Consider the following 8,634-nt stretch of genomic DNA (forward strand, 5'->3'; position numbering starts at 1 on the left):
ACCCTGAAAAGTCAGCACTGTTGATCCAGGAGTGCAGCTTAAGGGATAGGGGCAGTGAGTGAAAGACAGAGGGGGACGGGTGGTCTGTGATACAGCCATCTAATGTATGTCTAAACATGAGTTTCTTTACTATCGAATATTTAGACAGACACATAAGGTGTCCCATTGTACCTGGGATAGTCCTGGTTTAGGCCTCTTGACTCAGTGTAATCATTAATTGCCCCCCTTTCACTCTCAAAGGTGTTCAGTTTGGATAAAAATGGTATGCATGTACAGTAATATCTGGTACTCCCATCATCATTGCTGGTCTTAAAAAGATACCACATATCCATGTTCTATTATTAAAAGGTTATCAAGCCTCTTTAAGGCTTTATTGTTACTAAGCCTTAGAGCAAGTTTTAATAAGGTGAGAGAAATAACAAGTCCCGTTGGTACTAGGTGTGGAGTGGAGGAAGGGTAGCATCCAAGAGAACGGTGTAGAATAGAAAGATTGAGGATAAGTTTGTTTCAGGCTATATCAGATACTACAAAAAGTCCCGTTACTTCTGATAGTTAATTTTTCTTTAAAAAAAGTTATGTTTGTAATTCAGAGCACACAAAATGTTTAGAAATTATCTTTTTATCAAAGCATTGAATGTACTTATTTTTATAATTTTTCTCGATTATTAAATAATCTTGAATATTAAATAATAACATATTAAAAAATCACACTTTTACTCTGATTTATGTAGTATTAACATTTTTAGCAACATTTTCCAGCTCTTTTTTCTCCCCCCGTCATCTTTGGTAATAGTCTAAATGCTATTAATGGCATATTAGAAAAGAAATTCCTACCTTTCTAGGAGATGTTGTTATTCTAGAATCATAGAAAATTGGACACCTTTATTTAAAGATAGTAATTGTCATAATCCTGTTAGGTCTGGGAGGCAGAGAAGAAAGTTAAACAAAATGGGGGCTGATATTTAGTATTTTAAAATTTGGGGGAAAAAAAGGCACTTTCACAGAAGTGAGTTCTGTTGTCACTGCCAGAAAGTGTCTCTGAGAAAATAAACATATACAGCCCCTCTATAAGAAAAAAAAAGTGAGAACAGGATTTTTTTTTTCCCTCTTAATTTGCTGTTTGTTTCTAAAAAAAATCCACCCCCACATAGGTCACTTGGAATTCATTTTGTCTACATCCTGGACTGCACGTAGAGAGACGAAAAAAATGCCTGGGATCTGAAAAGAGGAATGTGGTAGGGCATGGGAATTGCAGTGTCGTGGTGGTCACCAGAGCATATTTTGGCTTGTCTTAAAACAAGCAAGCACCGTTGGACCTTTGGAATACTAGCAAATTAGTCCCGCTATCAGCCTACCTATCAGAGGCTGGCTGCCTGAGAAAAAGTGTGTGGGTTTGTAGCTGCAGCCTGAGGCGTTGGCAGGCCCTCTGTCACCCCTGCCCGCTTTCTGACTTCCAGTACTGTTCAGCGACCTCTGCCCCTATCCGGTGTACTGTTACAGTTCATTTCAATAATTAAACAGTTCGGGGATGGCAAGACTTTTGTGTTGTCAAGAGAAAATCAGGGCAGTGGCTTTTTCTTAATACTGAAATCAGGAGTGTTTGGGTTTAATTATATTAGCTAGTGCCTGTTCATTAATTTTCCCAATCATAGGGAGACATGTTTGCTGGAAAGATTGGCAATGGGTTAAAGTGGTTATTAAGGCAGGGCATTTCAAAGGAAAGGGATCCGAACTCTGACAAAATCAGATGTCTGAAATTTCAATCAAGCGACCTGGGTTCTGATGGCAGCTTTACTCCTAGAAATAAGACAGCTTCTCTCCCATCTGGAATCCCAAGTCACTCAGGGAACTGGACTAAGCCATTGGATGCCAGCTCCATATATGCTGATTTCTCAATGCCAGAAAAACAAACTGCTCCCTTCAAACTCCAAATACTTGGTTGATGTACCACTTTTGAAAAGTCTCGTACATCCTCACTTACTACGGCTCAGTGAAACTTTACCACCTCCCCACTTCAAGGAAAAAAAAGCAACATAATGTACTTAGTGAAACCAGCAAATTTCCTATTTTTGCTACTTTAGCAAAAACGTTAATACTTCAACTTTTTGTTAGGGATGTCTTGGAAATTTTGCTTATTTTTTTTTTCCCTTTGGAGAGTTTAATGTGTACCTTAATGCCCCCTTTCATTATTGGCCTGGCCCTCTTCCCAGCTCTTCCCTGCTGACTCCGGACCTATCCTGGTGATTTTGCGGTGGTGGCTGGCTCTTGGTCCTTCAGACATGTTTGTGGCTTATAAGTGTATCAAATTAGATGCTACAGTCTCCTAGGTCTCCTCCCTATACAGACAAAATTTGTCTTGCACAAATCTTCACTGGCATCCCTAGACTTTTTTTTTTTTATCATCTATCTCCTTTGTGAGCCTGAGAAATGCCCAATGCATGTCTCTACTCACAAGGAAAATGGCCAAATCATAATAATTCAAAGGTGTCCTACTAACCCTTTTTAATCCTTGAGGATCCAGTTCGCCAATGAATAGCATTGATGTTTAAGCTTGCAACCAGTCGTGTTGATTAGACTGAGGCTCTAGAGAATGAAGCAATGGCTATAATAACCCTGCATTCTTCCCAAGTTCAGCCAAAGAGCTCTATTTCTTTCCTGACTAGCTGAAGATTCAAACAGTGATGACCGTTAGAATTTGTGTAATATTCCTCATGTTTAGTTCTGCAGGATTTTATTTAGTTTGGCTCTAATTCCTGTGGGCTCTTGAGAGCTATGCAACAGAGAGGTCAGAAAATGGGTTTTGGAGCTAGATAATCTGGGGTCAGATCCTAATCCTGTCTCCTTTTATCTGTAGCAAGTCACTTAAGGTCTATCATCATTTTCTCATCTGTAAAATAGACTTGATAATAGTATCTACCTTAGAGCATTGTTGGAAGAATTAAATGAATAATACTCGTATAGAACAGTGTCTGTCACAAGATAGTAAACATCAGTTCTTATCATAGCACCATGAGCTGATATCTACTGCAGCATCTAAGACTCTGACTTGTAAATTTTATTTAGATGCTTTTATTTCTTTGCAAGCTCTTTAAGTATAAAGATTTGAGTTCTTTTCATTTCTGTGTCCTTAGTGTAGCATCACAGTGACTTGTACAAAGTTATTCAATAAACACTCGTTAATGGATGACTGGATGGACGGATGGATGGATGAATGATGGACAGATGAAAGTATGGATATGTAGCATTGGGGCTGGTCCTAAGCAAGCATTTTAAGATCATATGGGGTGTCTCTAGTGATATCTCCTTGCTATCATTACCTTCAACTCTTCAGATCATGTTGCCTTTCCAAGCTTGGATAAACTCCAAGCTTTGTTTTTCCTCCCCTTTCCTATCATAATTTTCCTCTCTTTAGTCCTTCTAAGTGACTAATTATCTAGTTTGATCAGTAAGTGAAAGGGGCTTTATGTGTCATGACTTTAAGATAACTTGTGTATTTTATCAGAGGATTTTTTCTGTGCTTCATTCCAAGGAAATGACTAATATGGGGATTTCAATAAGGGTATTAGGAAAAGTATTTTCTGTAGGAGGCTTTTGGACTTTTTAAAAATCATAACCTATAAACATCTGCCTTCTCTACCTGGAACTAAAACTGACCCTGAACGGTACTTTATTCCAATATATAAACAGCTAAATAAACTCATTTTGGATGAAAAGGTAGGGGGTAAATATTGAAAGACTAAGAGGCCCCCAGGAAGCCCCCTGTGGCATAGGCTGAGTTATAGTTTAACGATAGGTTTAACACATGCAGTTTAGCCTCTCTCCCTCCCCCCAGGGGAAGTGAAGCCGAGTGTCAACATGAAATATTCAAGTCTCATATTTTCCAGGTGTACACAAGCCAAATCTTGCAATGGTGTTGGCGACTTCTCAGAGTTGCAAAATAATGGAGAAATTTTCAAGTGAATGATTCTCTGGCTCTCTTAAGAATATCCTTTATTTCTACTTCTTCTTTCAAACTTGATATTTCAACACAGGTGGAAGGTCAAAGTGGAACTCAGACAAGTGTCACATATCTTGCTGAGGCAACAGGTATATAATGAAGACTTCCTAAAGCTGAAAATACAATGGATGAAACAAGAATTGAATAAAAACTCTGAGATTTACTATGCACATGGTTGAAGCATTTATTAGCCAGGTTGGGAATATGTCATGACTCGTTTACCAAGTGCCTGGGTAATGGCTGTCGGTTACTAAGAGCATAGTTAGAGCACTGTTGAAAAGGTCCTCAAACTGCAGAGGAAGGTAATATGGCGGGAAGAAGGATCCAGCTGGCATCCCCTCTTCATTGTAAGCCACCCTCACTCATTGTGGATGCCCTGAAAGAAGTTTGTAAAAGAATTGTACAGGAAAAAGAGAAGGGGATCTTGGGCTCATTCATGGTGAAATGGTAAGGACTGAAGAGAAAGGGGAACAGCAAAGGAGATGAAAAAGGAACAGTCACAGAGGAGAAAGAAAGATCCAAGCATTTAATTCTACAGACGCGCGAGAGAGAAATAATGCTCTCCTGAAGTTATTACTTGCAGAAAGATAGAACAGGGTGAGAAATAAGGAATGGAGTGAGGATATATTTATTATTTACCTACTATATTCTGGGAAGAGATGGCCATGTTCTATCACATCATCAATCCTCTAATGTCGGTATTTTTGGTCCCCATTTCATAAAAGAGTAAGTTAGGGCTCAATGAGGTAAAGCATGATGCCTCAGGTCAGTGTTGAGTAAAAACAAATCCAGGATTCCAATACACATTGTCTGGTCCTATCTAAATTTTTTCTGGACCTTCTGCCTCTCAATGAGAGCCTTTGATTTGGCTCTAACATGTTCCTTAGTTTCCTAAGTAAAGGTGGAAACGCCAGAAGGAGTAGCATGGTATGGTGAAGAGGAAGCTGTTTTGGGAGAGACAGATCCCTTAGTTCTAGTACTAGCTACATGCTTTTAACCACTAGTCTAGGCTCCTTTCTTCCTCATCTTTGAAATGAGGGATGGGGACTCAATGTTGTCTTAAGGTGGCTTTTAGCTCCAATATTCCGTGGTTCAATTGAGTTAAATGAAAGTGAACATAACTAGATGAGGGCTGGTTCTAGAATTAATACTAATGTATTATTTCTAGAAGGGTTGTTAGGGTCATTCGGAGAAATGCTTTAAATTTATATTCCATTTAGAAGATCATTGTAGTAGAGGCAAAAGAAATTACATGAGAATATTGAACAAATATGAAATTCAGGAGACAGATATTTCAAAATTTTTTGGAAAGCTTTGGAAGAGAAGAAAGAAGTTGGTAGGAGAAAGGTTGAATCAAAGTTTTTCGCCCCTTTGGGGAAACAGCTGCATTACTGATGTTCCTTTCCTTGTACCAGAATTGTGTACTTATTTCAGAATATGGAAGCACTTGTAGCATTTTTTTCCCCACTCTTACGAGTTCCAACAAGTGAATTATATCCCTAGCTAGGTCATTCCATATTCTTTATTTATTTTATAACTTGCTGTAAGTATCTTAATATTAACAATTAATCTAATATATCTTGTATTCAATTCAGAGACTGCTAACTAAAATAACATGTTATAATCACATTCTGCCTAAATCAGACCTTAGATCTCTAATATACTTTATAGATTTCTAAGTTATTTTCTATACACCAAAACTTCTCTAGATTCTTTATGCAATAAGGTTGGTATGAATAGATTAAATTACAAATACATTATGAAATTTGATTTTCACACAATCTTATGAAGATAAGGCAGATTTTGTTTTCATCTATAGATGATTAATCTGAGGCACAGAGAGGTTAACAAACTTGCCTCAGGTTTTTTTTAAATTTAGGAACCACATAACTTTATTGGAAGAAATAGTAAAACTGGAAGAAAAAACTGAAGTGTACGTTTTGCAAGGGCAATATTGCAATGTGCATGCCAGGCATGGTGATCAGGAGAAGTTGCTCCGTGGCTGTAGGGAAGGCAGTCCAAGCCCAGTTCTTACTGCCAGTGGCCCAGGGTGAGCTTGCCAAAGAGGTACTCTGCCAGATTCAGGGGCCCCCATCTTGCTCAGGTTGGTGACATGGCCCCCCAACTCTATGATGGAATTGACTTGCCCGTGCAGGTAGTGAATCCTCAGGAGTTCACACAGGTGGGCATTGTTCTTGTGGGTGGCCAGCTGGTGCAGATCCAGCAGGCTCTGGTTCACACTCTTCTCCAGATGGAAGGTGCACTCTGTAGCCTTAAGGCTGCTCTCCCAGTCATAGCAGTCTGGCTTCTTGATGTTGTGGACACTGATGGGGTCCCTGCACTGGTTCTGCAGCCTCATCAGCTTTTTGGCGTGCTCCCTCTCCTCATGCGACTGGGACAAGAAGTCCTCGGCGAAACGCTTCAAGGCCATGTTGTTGCTGTTGAAGTAGTAGACGGTGGACGGGCACAGGTAGGAGGCATAGAGCTCCAGGATGACGGTAGGCTTGCAGTTGGGGTGGTAGTTAATTAGTAAAAAGGTGAGTCTAGAACCTGGGAGCTCTAATGCCAGTTCAAGCCCTACTCTGAGTTTGGCCTGCCTAATCTGTTTCGTAGTCCTGGGGGCATCACAAAACTGAAACATCAGACATAAGATAGAGATGTGGGATGGAAGACAGAGAACGGAATTAAAACCATTAGCTCTGGGTGTTAATGTGAACTTCACTACTTAGCTGTTTGGCTTTGGGCCAAAATTAATAAACCTCTCCGAATTCTCAAAACAACCTTTCTGAACTTTTTCTTCACTTGTAAAATGTGGACGATTACCCATAACTTGAAAGGTTGTTGTCCAAAAGAAATAACATTATCTCTTTGAAAATAATTTTAAAATTATATACTGTATAAATATTACCTTTATTATTGTGACTATAGAGCCAAATCTTTAATTGTCTATATTTTTGTCATACAGCAGCAGCACACATAATTTAAATAATTCCAAATAAATAAGTCACTATCTCCTTTATTTTTGATATCTTTTATTTTTAGTAATTAGAAATATAACATAGCCATATTATCATAAGGAAAATAAACATTTAAAAATTAACCTTATTTCTCTATTCCTAGGTCTTGCCTTCTTTTCTATGCTTACAGAGAATCTATAGCTTTCCTGAAAATGTAGTCCCCAATGAGCCGCATCATTATCACCGGGGAATTTGATAGAACTGTAAATTGTAAGGTCCCTCTCCAGACCTACTGAATCAGAAACTCGAGGATTGAGGTCCAGTAATCTGTGTTTTAACAAATTCTCCAGGTGATTCTGACTCATGGTAAGGTTGGAGAATCAATGCCTTAGATTAGTGTAAAACACTCTCTTAAAGTGAAGTCCTGTAAACTCCACAAATGTTCCCTGAATGGCTACTAAGTGTAAGATACTGTGCACACTGAATAGAGAATTAAAAGAATAACGCAGACCTCATGATTCCTCCTTCTGACATTCCACAGTCTTTAAACAGAACTAGGGAACAGGAAAGGACTGTGTTAAGTAATACAAACATTAAGTTGAAAATCCAGCTCATCTGGGTTAGAAATGGCAAGTAATTCAATTCAGGATTCAAGGATTTCCCTGTTACATAACATTTGAGACTTATCCCACATGACCAAGAATAGGGCCTTGATAGGATATGGTTGTCTTTTCTATTAGCATCACAGATCAGGAACATACCTCAGAACACTCAATTTCTCTCAATGAGAGTAGGAGAGGGACAAGGAAAGGGAGAGGGAACACTATTTATTCAGTCACAAGATCTCTCTCAGAGGAGAGAGGAATACATTTTTGTTCTGCTCAACTGTTTGAGCAGAGATAAACTGGAGGAGGGAGGGTAGAAGAAAGAGAGGGACCACACAAAGGAGGCAGAAATGTCAGTACTGTATGCAAAGTAGATCAGGTGGGAAAAAAAAAACCTCAGAAGGCCCCCCCAGGCAAGTGGCATTACTGTTGGGGAGGTCTTAATAAGGTGGGTAGAAGCTGTCACTGTCCTGAGCACATTCCCCAAAGGCGTGTCATCAGAAAGCAATTTAGGAACAGAGACTTCCAACTATTTTGAATCCACAAAAAATGTAATTTGGGGTTACACCCTCACAATGTATATTTATGTGGGTGTTTATTTTTTGTAACTTTCATAAATATACGGTTAAGCACAGACAATAGAATTTAATGGATAAAAGTAAGCAAATAGAATTGCTAATATTATCTTCACATGACCCATCAGTCTGCCTTGCTCACCTCGCTGTGAACTTCCTGGTTTAGACCAAGGTGAAAGGCATTAGAGGTTACAGAGGGAAAGGAAAGATGGATCTGCACCCTATGTCCTCAAGCATCAGGGATCCAGATAGACAGGTGAAGACTGCAGTTTTTGATGGCTAATATTTATTTGAATATGCCAAATTCTCTACTGACTAAATAGTGTAAGATTGTTTCTTCCCCCATCCTGATGCTTTCTCACCAAATTCCTTTAGAACTCAACAAAGCTTCTTCTAGTGGTAGAGTGGTCACCATGGAATGTAAGGAAAGGAATGTCCAAACTTATCTGGCTAACATAATATCCCTTGGCCCATGACTCACAAACCCACAGTTCTGTAAA

At 39.0% G+C, this 8,634-nt stretch overlaps 1 pseudogene; it reads right to left on the bottom strand.

The window, feature by feature from the left end:
• Positions 1 to 6,028: 6,028 nt before the first annotated feature.
• On the bottom strand, positions 6,029 to 7,319 carry LOC131411058 (ferritin heavy chain-like; annotated as a pseudogene).
• Positions 7,320 to 8,634: the final 1,315 nt, after the last annotated feature.

Source organism: Diceros bicornis, chromosome 10 (genome assembly GCF_020826845.1).
Source record: "Diceros bicornis minor isolate mBicDic1 chromosome 10, mDicBic1.mat.cur, whole genome shotgun sequence".
NCBI lineage: Eukaryota > Metazoa > Chordata > Mammalia > Perissodactyla > Rhinocerotidae > Diceros > Diceros bicornis.